Source organism: Uranotaenia lowii, chromosome 3 (genome assembly GCF_029784155.1).
Source record: "Uranotaenia lowii strain MFRU-FL chromosome 3, ASM2978415v1, whole genome shotgun sequence".
In the NCBI taxonomy this organism is placed as follows: Eukaryota; Metazoa; Arthropoda; class Insecta; order Diptera; family Culicidae; genus Uranotaenia; species Uranotaenia lowii.
The window spans coordinates 209,534,671-209,547,947 of NC_073693.1; positions in this window are offsets into that span (position 1 = coordinate 209,534,671).

Consider the following 13,277-nt stretch of genomic DNA (forward strand, 5'->3'; position numbering starts at 1 on the left):
TTATTCATTTATTTTGTGTTGGTTGTTTTGTTCTTTTGGCCCGATGCGATAATCGCATTTTGCCGCCACCGGGCAACGACGTGATTCTGTGAATTGGTTCCAGTATTTTTTTGGCAATTGATCAAGCTGGGCTGTTATTGAAAGCGCACAGAAGAAAGATTGCAATCAAAAAATTAGCTTGTAAGGTTTTTTTTTGTTACAGATTGAAGTTTCAGGGATAGAGATTGTTATCACATAGTGAAGATTTAAATGACGATTTACAACTCGGTATAAAACACAATTTCATGATTGAAATCATATTGAAATAGTTTTTTATAATACAGTTTTTACACACATACCCATATCTCGCTTTACGGCCTAGATCCAAAAGAATCTGTTTCAAATGAGTGAAATATGTACACTCAGGAAAAATAATCAGGAATTTTATAAGATACGTCTTATGAAACGACTTTTTGATCCCAATACAATCTGTCGCAACTTTTAATTTTAATTTTAATTTATTTTTTTTTTCTTTTTCATCAGAGATAGATGTAAAAAACAGAAGAAGGATGCTTCTAAGATGCAAATGTATTTGAATAATTTCAAAAGATTCAAGTTTAAAAGATTGTTGGAAGCTTTGATTGAAGGTTTCGAAGGTCATTTTATTTTTCCTACTTTTTGGAATAAAAATATCCGTCCGTAATCTTATCCGCTAATGCTAAGGATAAGAGGAATGAAACTGGGGATCGCTTTCCGTATCAGCATTTAATACGTAATGCTATAATCGTGTATTAATTATCGCCTGTGGAGCACGTCCTACATAACTCATGTTGTCTTTTCCTCTAGCGTCAAACTAAACCGAATATGTCTGGGTCGTTTTCGACGCCGCCAAACCAAAAGCAGGAGTTCCCGACATCCTACATACATAACTTCAAGGTTCAGACTTGTCACGGATGGAAAATCAGTCACAGATGTCCCTTTCCATCGTCCGTCCATCCGCAGGAAACATCAACTAACTAAACTAGCGAAATGCGAATGTTTCAGATTGGAATTCCGTTGGATTGGATACATTTATGAGGTAACGTGGGGTAGGGTTATTAAAATTTAACAAGCCACTCGTCGCTGGAGCATTGGCTAAAATTCGGGTCCCTGTTTAGTGTTCCAATGAATTGCACAACATTTGCGAGCTTCCCGTGTTGTTGAGTGCTCCTGTGCTGATGAGCCTGCAGCAGAACGAGGAAGTCAAGTCGATTTTCGAAAATGACGAACGCTTCAATTGATTTCCTGTGTGAGCTCTGCTCTTACCAATATTCTAAATACGTAGGAAGCACGAATTGGTACATGTAGATAAACCTAGAGGAATTGGCTTAGTTCAAAACTCGGCATACATCTACATAAAAGCGCAAGGATTATTTGTGCATTTGCCGATCGAATTTGATTACATTTTCTTCCGAGCGGAAATTGTTATGGTTCAACTGTCATTAGCGGTAATTGAACTGCTATGTCAAGTGAGGGATTTGTTGGACAGGATTCATTCATCAGACCGAACGTTCCGGTGCTGTTGGGACCACTAGAACATATTGGTCGTTGCTACTCATCCATCATCCGCTAGATGTCATTTGTAGTTTTGTGGGGGTCGTTACAATTTTACAATGTTGTTCAACTGTACATGAAGACAGTTTCTACACTCACATTCAAATATGTGGCCTTTTAGCTCATGACATTACAAAAAAAACGAAAAAACAAATGATTCCTTGTTACACTTAATAAAAAAATATACTGTTGCATATTATGTAAAAAAAAAAATTACTTCAACTTTCAACCATAATAACTATCATATCTTTGTGTATTCACAAAGTTAATTAACCAGTTGTTTGCTAACGGCAAAAAATAACAAACTATGATCCATTGCATGTCTAGGCTCAATTCGAAACTGTTCAACCAAATATTTTTCCTCTAAGCAGCTATGTTTGATAATGAACGCTGAGTCATTGCTCTCAATTGAGAGTCAAATACATATTTTAACTGTAGGGACCGAGAAATGATTACCTATTTATACTCTGCGTGCATTCGAATTCAAAAACAGAAGTACAGTATGACCCATGATTAAGGTTGCCAGAATTTTTCCAGCACGTATCCGGACAAATCCGAGCAATTTTATCTTAAAACCTGGCAAAATCCGGGCATTTGATTCCACAATGTCGACCAAAAATCTGGGCAAAATCCGGGCACATTTGCTCAAAACCCAGGTATTACTCAACACAAAACAAGAATAAATACTTGATTTTTTTTTTCATTTGTAGTTTTTCAATCGCATTTAAGGCTTTACAAAACCTGATCATGATTGTTTTTATAAAACTTGCTCAAAAAATTCGATTTGGTGCATAAATAAAAATTTTTTTATAACACAATTTGTTTTTTTGTTGTTGTTTGTTTTGGCAAATAAAGGAAATAAATCCGGGCGAAATCCGGGCTTTTTTAATGAGATCCAGGCAACCGGGCCGGGTCAGACTTTCATAAAATTTTGCAATAAATATCCGGGCAAACCCGGATAAAACTGGGCAAACCCGGATAAAACCGGGCAAGCCCGGATAAAACCGGGCAATCTGGCAACCTTACCCATGATGGCTTAATCCTGATGGTGTTCACAAATGCCTCAAATCGCTCGTTGAACCAAATTGAAACAAGTTTCGACAGCTGGCTGAAATCTTTACGAGAAAAGAGGTCCAGGAATGCAATGTGTTCGAGATTGAAACTCATCGGATAAAATTGAAAAAAAGTCTGTGTATTTCTGTACACATGCGAAAACCACAAGTTTATTATCAAAAGCAGATTTAAAGATGCTTGTGAGCGATTTGTGGATGAATTTTATTGTTTTCGAGATAAGAAATATAAACCGTGAAACAGGTGAATAAGGACAGTGCCCAACCCATCCTTTAGTCAGGGTTTACTAAAATTGTCATAAAACCGCAGGGATTTATTATTTATACAAAAAAAAGGTAAACGTTTGAAAAAATGTTGTTTTAAGATTCTGTAATGGTGATAGCAGTTTGTCATGCACGTGGCATTTGCTCTGCCAAAGAGATGCTTCAAACCAGTAGAAACAAAAAAATTACCAAAAATCATCATTTTCAAAGTATCAGAGTTCATATAGTTTTTCGTTCTGAAAAAAATTAAAAATATGTAACCAAATGTAACAATAATGATTTTTGAAAAATAACCTAAGCGAAAAATGATGAAAAAAAACTTGCCGAAGAATATTTTGTTTGCTAAATCGAATACTTTTCATCAATACTGTTTTTCGTAGAACGAAAGTTGTTTGTAATCACAAAATGTAACTTCTGTGAATTTTTCTGCAAAAAAAAACGGGTTCTATAAGATTAAGCAAGCTGTTGAAAATAGATAAATAGTGTTCTAAAAGAAAGTTATAGGTCAAGTTCTACCGATAGTTGACAAATATTATATGTTTTCAATTGTTATGGCTTTACAAACTAGAATTTTTTTTAGATCATTTGCGATAAAAAAAACCGATTTAATACACTTATCAGTAGATTGGAGGCTTTCTTACAGAGTGTCAATTATCTTTGGAAATAAATGACACAATAATGGATTCCTCATTTCTGAATTAAATATTATTAATCTATAAAAAAGATTATGATTAAAGAAAATCGATAGCAAAAACTACTAAACACAATATAAAAAAGGTTGCCGGTACGTTTTTTGAAGGATAAGCGAACTGATATTCAACGAGTTCATTTACAATCAAAATATTTCAAACTGTTCAAGTTTGAGAGCCACATTTCTCGACGCTAACTAGTGGTCAAGGGGTTAGCCTCCTAAACTCTCATGCTAGATGGTGTGGGATCGATTCTCTGCTGTTTGATGAACTTTTTGTCAAATTTTCGATCGCCTCTGTAATTAATTTAGCGATTGCTGGCTACTGCTGATGATCAAATGGCTACCTTTTTTGGAGCCAACGTAAGCATGATATGTTCTATGGAATAGAAAACTTTAAACAATTTAGTTTTATTTTTGTTTTGAGATATGACCTACAGGAAAAAAAATCCAATTTTTTAATACTAAATTCATCAAAGTCGTGAAACCTAGAATAGGAGTTAATGTGGTAAGAACGTTTCAATGGAACATACAAATTCACGGACATCATCGTAAATCGTCGAGCTGAGTCGATTGGTATATAAAAAGTGGGGTCTTGGACCTTTAATCAATGATATCCCCAACTGACCGTTCGCTATGCCTTTTTGTAAGAAAGCCAAAAAAGTTCACCAGAAATTTATAGTCACGAGATACCATGATTTAGCAAAAATTAACTTCAAATAAGCTTGAACTGTCTTTTTTTACATTATAATCACAAACAAATATAAATTTGACGAAAAAAAAATATAAAAATAACGAATTACACAAAGAGCATTATGCTTTAAGTTTGGGCATTAAAAATAGTGCAACTTGTTGGGATCAAACTGATGCATGCCTATTTTCAAAGAAGGAAACCTTGCTTGAAACCTTTTACTCCATCTTAACCATGGGCTTGATTCTTCGGCTAAGACAATGTAAGGAAGACATGGTCAGTTTGTACTTCCGTTTTGCTGAGTTTAATTTGGTTGAGATCATCTGATGTAAATGGACAGCTATTAATTTGTAAACGATAGACATTTTAATGTAGATCATTTCGTCCGAACGTTTCAAGGTCGGAAAATATAGCAGTGTTGCAAGATTCTTTTTTAAATTTAATATCACGACCACAAAAATTGTAAAAAATTGGTGTAAAACCGTACTGTTCAATCAATAAACCGTCAAAATTGTTGAATCACACCAATTTTGAATAGAGGATTGGAAAGTTGACAAAACACAGAATTTTTGATGAATTTTCAAAGGTAGCTGGTTTTCAAACCATTTGGTGAATTTGCAATGTCTCAGATTTTCTTGCACTGAAATTCAATTTTGCACTGAATTTTGAGTATATCAACCCGAAATTTTTACAAGAATTTTTTTTATTTGGATACACTCGAATAAAATTACAAGCAGCCAAACTTCCAATATTGACACTAGAGAACAGAGAAGAGTTATTGACCGCGAAAAACCTGAGCCGGAAAACACCAAAATTCGGCGTTCTTTATTTCGATCTGAAACGACTAGACGAAATAAGTACCGTTATCTAGTCTAGTCTAAGTCTAAGGGTCCAGCGCCGATTGACCGGCGCATAGGGCTGAGATAAAAGATCTCCACTGCTGGCGATCCGGAGCCAGCGTCTTCACTTGCTGCCAGCCAAGGTTCTCGTCAACTGTGCGGATTTCAGCGGCTAGACTTCGCCGCCACGAGCTTTTGGGCATGCCTCTTCTTCGATGCCCATCTGGATTCCAGTCAAGCGCCTCTCTGCAAATCTCGTTTTCATTTCTTCGCAGCGTGTGCCCAATCCATCTCCACTTACGTTCCCGAATCTCGATTTCTAGCGCCTTTTGATGACACCGGCGATGAAGTTCAACGTTTGAGATCCAGTTGCCAGGCCACCAAGCGCGGATGATGTTCCGCAGGCAGCGATTCACAAAAACTTGCAGTTTTCGCGTCGTCACTGCATATGTGCACCAAGTTTCACACTCGTACAGCAATACGGATTTGACGTTTGAGTTGAAGATTCGGATCTTAGTTCGTAGAGAGATCTGGCGTGACCGCCAGATGTTTCGGAGACTCGCAAACGCAAATCGGGCTTTTCTGATTCGGGTTTCGATGTCCTTCTTGGTAGGGGAAAAGTTCGTATAACGCCCCATGTGGCTAATACGCGCCACCTTTGTTTTGAAGAATCTGAAACATTTGAAGCCTGCAAAATATTACCAATTTGTTTTAAATGCTGTGATTGGTCGTGGCAAGTATGATTTTTTCCTTAAAATGCCCCTGTGTCGTGATAATTTCACAATTTAGGTTTTTCATCATTTTGATCTAAATTTTAAAACACTTTCAATAAGGTGTCACCAAGCAGAGAAAAACGAATAAGACAATATTTTCTGACACATCGGTAGAGGAGAATCTAAACTATGATTTTATGCTAAAAAATCATACTGAACTCGCAAAGGTATGCTTTTTATGGGTATGTTCTATCATGGCCCATGCGCTCGTTATAACGCGCCAATCGTAGTAGGCTGAAAATAGTATTAATTTTTCAAAAAGGCCAATTTTCATTGAAAATGAACAAAAAGTCTAAAACCATATTTTGAGTGTTAATTCAGCCCAAAAAATCTACTTTTCATTTTTTTCAAAATTTTGAATAGTCCACTTTGATTTTCTTTTCAGTCAAAGTGTCTGTTAGTATTGGTGTGTTTTTGGTCTTCGGCTGCTTTCGGGTGTGTTCGGCTGTTAGGCGCATATTGAATACACAGCGGCGCGTATTTGCAACACAGTTTTGTTCTGTGGCTTTGAATATGGTTTTTAAAAATCAAGTTTTTGAAGCAACTATAGCAATTTGAGTAATAAAATATCATAGGCATTTGTAGAAAACACTTTTCTTCAACGATTGCACCCATTTTCAACACAATTTGTACGTGGAATACATAGAAAATCAGCGATTCGCTTAGGTGGCGCATAATAGGGCATGTTCCCCTACCACCATCAGGCGTTATCTGGCTACCAAGATACTGGAAGCACTCCACTGTCTCAACCTGTTGTCCAGCTACCACGAAATTGGAACGATTTTCTGTATTGATTTCCATCGACTTGGTCTTTCCGACATTGATTTTGAGACCTGCTGCCTTGGAGCTTTCGGTGAGGTCGTCGAGTTTGCTCTGCATGTCTTGTTGTGTTTGGGCGAGCAAAACAATATCGTCTGCCAGGTCAAGGTCATTCAGTTGCTCCATGGTTGAAGGATTCCACGGCAATCCTCGGTTTGGTCTACAGTCAATCGATCCAGTCAAGATCTCATCCATTACGATGAGAAAAAGCAGCGGTGACAAAATACATCCTTGTCTCACTCCAGCAGTTACCGGGATTGGTTCGGACAAGACACCGTCGTGCAAGACCTTACACGAAAATGCCTCGTACTGTGCTTCGATGAGATGGACTAGTTTCTCTGGGACCCCTCGTCGTCTAAGAGCAGCCCAGATGTTTTCGTGGTTCAGTCGGTCAAATGCTTTTTCGAAATCAACGAACACCAGCAGAAGAGAGTCCTGGAATTCGTTGATTTGTTCCAGTATTATTCGTAGCGTTGTGATGTGGTCCACACATGATCGTCCGGATCGGAATCCAGCTTGTTGCCGTCGGAGTGTAGCGTCGATTTTCTCCTGGATCCTGTTCAGGATCACTTTGCAGAGTACTTTAAGGGTTGTACAGATCAAAGTTATGCCACGCCAGTTACCGCACTCTGTTAGGTCTCCTTTCTTTGGGACCTTTACGAGGATACCCTGCATCCAGTCGGCCGGGAATGTTGCAGTATCCCAAATCTCAGCGAAAAGACGGTGCAACATTTGTGCTAACAAGGCAGGGTCGGCTTTGAGCATTTCAGCAGGAATGCAATCGATTCAAGGCGCTTTGTTGGATTTCATGTCCTTGATTGCCGCTTCTATTTCAGCCAGCGAGGGCGCTTCCGAGTTGACGCCATTAATGCAACCTACTGTGGTCGCCTCCAGCTGCGGGTTCTGTTGGCCATTGCTATTTGTAACTCGGAAAAGTTGATCAAAAAGCTCAGTCCAACGCTTGATCTGATCTGTTCGATCTGTCAGCAGCTGACCTACTCGGTCTTTCAGCGGCATTCTTGCATTAGTCCTTCCACCACTAAGGCGGCGAGAAATATCATATGATAATCGGATATCTCCAATGGCAGCGGCTCTTTCTCCCTCTTCGGCTAGGGAGTTTGTCCATCATCGATCATCCTCCAGGTTTCATCCGACATCCATTCACTTCGTCTTCCACAAACTTTACCGAGAGTACCATGGCTCGTCGTGATAAAGGCATTCTTGATTCCACACCACTGTTCTTCGACTGTTCCGTCTGTCAGCAACTCCGAGGCTCGGGTTTCTAGCTGTTCAACGTATGCCCAACCGGCGGACGTCGTATTGACACCCGACTTTCTCCTCGCGCCGTTGGACACGCGCAACTCTCAGTCGTATCTCGCCAAGGACGAGGTGATGGTCAGATGCAATGTCTGCGCTTCGTTATCTGGGGGAACTTTAATCAACGGGATAGTTTTGATCAACATAAAATTTGTGCAGATTATCATCATTAACTAAATCTGTAGTTAAAATATTTGAAAACTGTTTTAACTGTTTGAAATGGGCTAAATTTGGTTTGTAGTTGGGGATTTTTAATATCACTTAGAATGTAATTTTAAAATTTCATAATTTCTGTTTTTTCGAACACTAACAAACAAGCACGTCTCCTGGTAAAATGATAGCATTTAGAAGCAAAATAATGTTTTATATGAAAGTTTAACTTTTTTTCCTTTGCATAGGTGTAGTTTTAGAGTTATTTTTATTGTCTTTCTAAGATTATTTTTGGATATTTAAAAAAACGGATATTTTCTATGAGAAAGCTTTAGAACAAATGGCTAAAAACCCTATCAAGTGTTTAAGCTTGAATAAAAAAAGAACATAGGAACAAAGGGAGGACCTAGTGAATTGCATGAAGGTAAAATTTCATTTGTTTTGAGGCCAAAAAATATTGAGAAATTTTTATAATTTTTCCCCCTAAATGTATGCAGCAACATATTTTCTTTTGAGAAATTTTGTTTTTGAAAAAAAACGTTGAAAAATTCAATAAGTTCAAACAAAAATTACTGTTACTGTTACTGACCCTTCTTTTCTTTGACGGGAAGGGCCTTTGTATACTAAAAATTATCTAAAAATGTAAATGTAAGCATTTTCACAACATTTGATGAGATTCACTTGTCTATAGATTTCATTTATCCGCTTTTTATCGTATTTAACAATTTTTTTTGCATGGGAGCGCTCCCTCCCCTCAGTGCGACGGACTCAAAACTCCTTAGATATAATACTTTACTCAGAAAAATACTCCATGTCGAATTTCACATTAATCGGTCCTGTAGTTTCTAAGTTCTTTCAGAACAAATGTACAATTTTTCTATATTTTTATAGAGATTTTGACGACTTTTAGTAAAATTCATACAACGATCAAATGAGTTAATCAAAAAACAAATCCCCAGTTATTGTAACCTTCAAATGCAATCAATGATAAAATTTTCAACTTGCTCCATTTGGAGTTCTTAAAGCTCTAAAAGAGTCACTTTTCAACACATTTTGTCTCATAACTTAAAAACAAAAACCAATTTTGGTAATCCGTTTTCAATAAAAGAAGCGCATTATAGCAACCTAAATTGTTGTTGAATAAATTACAGTTGCGTTCAAAAAAGAATGAAATCGCATGAAGCTGCGCACCCACTTACAAATTTGACAAGCTGCCATTTCTCTCTCGGTTTATATTTTTTCATGAAAATTTCACACAATTTAGTTCAACTAGCCAACTTACACTGCACAAAACTTGAAGTCTTTTTGATGACGAGAAACAAAGATACAGCTTTTCCCGTAAAAAAAGGAAATTTGGAATTGCTTCACTAAATTTGTTGTATCTTTAACAATTTTCATTGGAAAATCTTGAAATTTGGTCAAAAGATGTAAAAATGTTTGATCTAATATCAGGGCAAGTTTCGTCAAAATCGATGAACGTGATCAAAAATGGTGCCGGATTGAAAATGAGGTTCATTATCGCCCGGCAGACGATTTCATTCTTTTTTGGACGGATGTTTGTATGAAAAACATCGTAATCCATGTATTCTCGGTTTTTTCTTTCACAAAATCAAAAATTATCACAAAGAATGTTGTAAATTGCTAAAAACTTCATTCGTACTTTGTTTCGAAAGAGAAAATGTTTCAACAGGGTTCAAAATAAGAAAAACAGAGTTTCAGAAATGACCTGCTAATTATACCGATGAACACATTTCATCCACAACTAAATCGAATATTCTATTCGCTCTTTTATTTCAATACCAGCTCCGTTGGAAAAATTTCTATTTCTTCACAAAGCAAGCATGAAGTTCCTATTAATTTATTCTTATTTATTTATTCCGCCAAACAGTGTAGGCTACATATATATAATAACTTAAACCTAGAGATTACAATGTTCAAATAAGCTTAATAATAATAATTTTTCTTTACATTTACAAAGTCAGGTTCTTCGGTGCCTGTTACCTTAAAAACCTTTTTTCAGCTGCTGTTTTGACATAGTTAAGTCTATATTCTCATAATGTTTATTATAACTATACATTAAACAATTAACAGGACTATATTTTCCATAATCAGTTCGAGTAGAGGTTATAATGAAAAGATTTCTTGTTCTTAAATGACGGCAAGGACAATAAAAGTTTAATTGATTTAGTAGATAAGCAGACTGAACGCGCTGATTAATTATGTCGTTTACAAAACAGATTGCAGCAAACTCTCTTCTTACACTTAATGTTTCCATGTTTATAAGCAGGCAACGTGATTCATAGCTAGGTAATTGGTTCTGAGACCATCCTAAATTTCGTAAAGCGAATAGAACAAATTGTTTCTGGACTGATTCCAAACGGTTTTTATGTAAAATTTGAAAAGGCGACCACACAACGCTACAATACTCAAGAATAGATCTAACATAAGCTGTGTACAATGTTTTTATTGTGTATGGGTCTTTAAAATTATAACTGAAACGTTTTATAAATGCTAACATACCGTTTGATTTCTGGATTATTGAGTTATAGTGATCTACAAAGGTAAGTTTTGAGTCCAATATAACTCCAAGGTCTCTAATCTTGTTGACTCTCTCGACAGGATCATCTCCCAATTTGACAATTTCATATGACTGACATTTTCTTCTGGTAAATACAATATTTGAACATTTTGCCACGTTAAGTTTGAGCAGACTTTTAGTGCACCATTTGTTAAATACATTAACTTCGTTTTGAAAGATTCTAAAGTCTTCTTCGCTATTCACTTTCATATAAAGTTTCATATCATCAGCATAAATTAGCACATTTGACTGCTTGAGAAGACAAGTTATATCATTTACGTATAAAATAAATAATAAGGGGCCGAGATGGGAGCCTTGAGGCACACCAGAAGTAACGGAGATACTTTTTGAAAGTGAACCATTAAATCTAACAACTTGTGAGCGGTTCGTTAAATAGGACCTTATCCATTTCAGTAGGTGTGAACTGAAACCCTGTTTATTTAATTTAAAAATTAACATGGGGATGTCAATTCTGTCAAAAGCTTTACTGAAGTCCGTGTATAAAGCCTGTACAGAATTACCGCGATCCATACAGCTAATATTATAGGTAACAAACTCGAGTAAATTAGTGGCTGTAGATCTTCCTTTAACAAATCCATGTTGCTTTTCAGTAATGAGTGTTTTAATTTGGTTATATATTTTTGCATTCACTATAGCTTCGAAAAGTTTTGGTATGCACGATAAAATGGCTATGCCCCTGTAATTGTTTATGTCAGATTTTTTTCCTGACTTGAATATGGGTACAAGAAATGATTCTTTCCATACTTGAGGAAAAACACCTGATTTCAATGAAGAGTTAAATAGAAGAAACAATGGCATACTCAGTTCATTTACTAGATTTTTTAAAATAAGTGGAGGAATTCCATCAGGCCCGGGCCCTTTAGTTAGAAACCTTACAATGGTCCAGTGTTATGCGCCAACTGACGTTGCCGATTTGCAGGAGAAAGAGCAGTTTTACAGTCAATTGAACAGCGTGGTTGAGAGAATTCCGAAGGGTGACATTCAAATCCACTTAGGCGACTTCAACGCAAAGATTGGCTCCGATAATCAGGACTTTGAGCGCATCATGGGGCGCCATGGACTAGGACAGATGAGCGAAAACGGAGAGCTGTTTGTAGAATTTTGTGGCAACAACAACATGGTGATCGGTGGATCGCTCTTCCCCCATCGACCAGCACATAAGGTCACTTGGGTATCCCGAGATGGCCGAACAGAAAATCAAATTGACCACATCTGCATCAGTCGAAAATGGAGAAGGAGCCTTCTTGATGTCCGCAACAAACGAAGCGCAGACATTGCATCCGACCATCACCTCGTCCTTGGCGAGATACGACTGAGGGTTGCGCGTGTCCAACGGCGCGAGGAGAAAGTCGGGTGTCGATACGACGTCCGCCGGTTGGAGAATCCAGAGGTGAAAAGGGCATACGTTGAACAGCTAGAATCCCGAGCCTCGGAACTGCCGACAGACGGAACAGTCGAAGAACAGTGGTGTGGAATCAAGAATGCCTTTATCACGACGAGCCATGGTACTCTCGGTAAAGTTTGTGGAAGACGAAGTGAATGGATGTCGGATGAAACCTGGAGGATGATCGATGATCGGAGAAAGGCGAAAGTCGGAATTGAGCAGGCATGTACCGGGTCAGCCAAAGCAGCCGCCCGCTTACGATATGCGGAGCTGGAAAAGGCAGTTAAACGAGCTTGTAGACGAGACAAGAGAGCCTGGACAAACTCCCTAGCCGAAGAGGGAGAAAGAGCCGCCGCCATTGGAGATATCCGATTATTATATGATATTTCTCGCCGCCTTAGTGGTGCAAGGACTAATGCAAGAATGCCGCTGAAAAACCGAGCAGGTCAGCTGCTGACAGATCGAACAGATCAGCTCAAGCGTTGGACTGAGCATTTTGATCAACTTTTCCGAGTTACAAATAGCAATGGCCAACAGAACCCGCAGCTCGAGGCGCCCACAGTAAGTCGCATTAATGGCGTCAACTCGGAAGCGCCCACGCTGGCTGAAATAGAAGCGGCAATCAAGGACATGAAATCCAACAAAGCGCCTGGAATCGATTGCATTCCTGCTGAAATGCTCAAAGCCGACCCTGCCTTGTCAGCACAAATGTTGCACCGTCTTTTCGCTGACATTTGGGATACTGCAACATTCCCGGCCGACTGGATGCAGGGTATCCTCGTAAAGGTCCCAAAGAAAGGAGACCTAACAGAGTGCGGTAACTGGCGTGGCATAACTTTGATCTGTACAACCCTTAAAGTACTCTGCAAAGTGATCCTGAACAGGATCCAGGAGAAAATCGACGCTACACTCCGACGGCAACAAGCTGGATTCCGATCCGGACGATCATGTGTGGACCACATCACAACGCTACGAATAATACTGGAACAAATCAACGAATTCCAGGACTCTCTTCTGCTGGTGTTCGTTGATTTCGAAAAAGCATTTGACCGACTGAACCACGAAAACATCTGGGCTGCTCTTAGACGACGAGGGGTCCCAGAGAAACTAG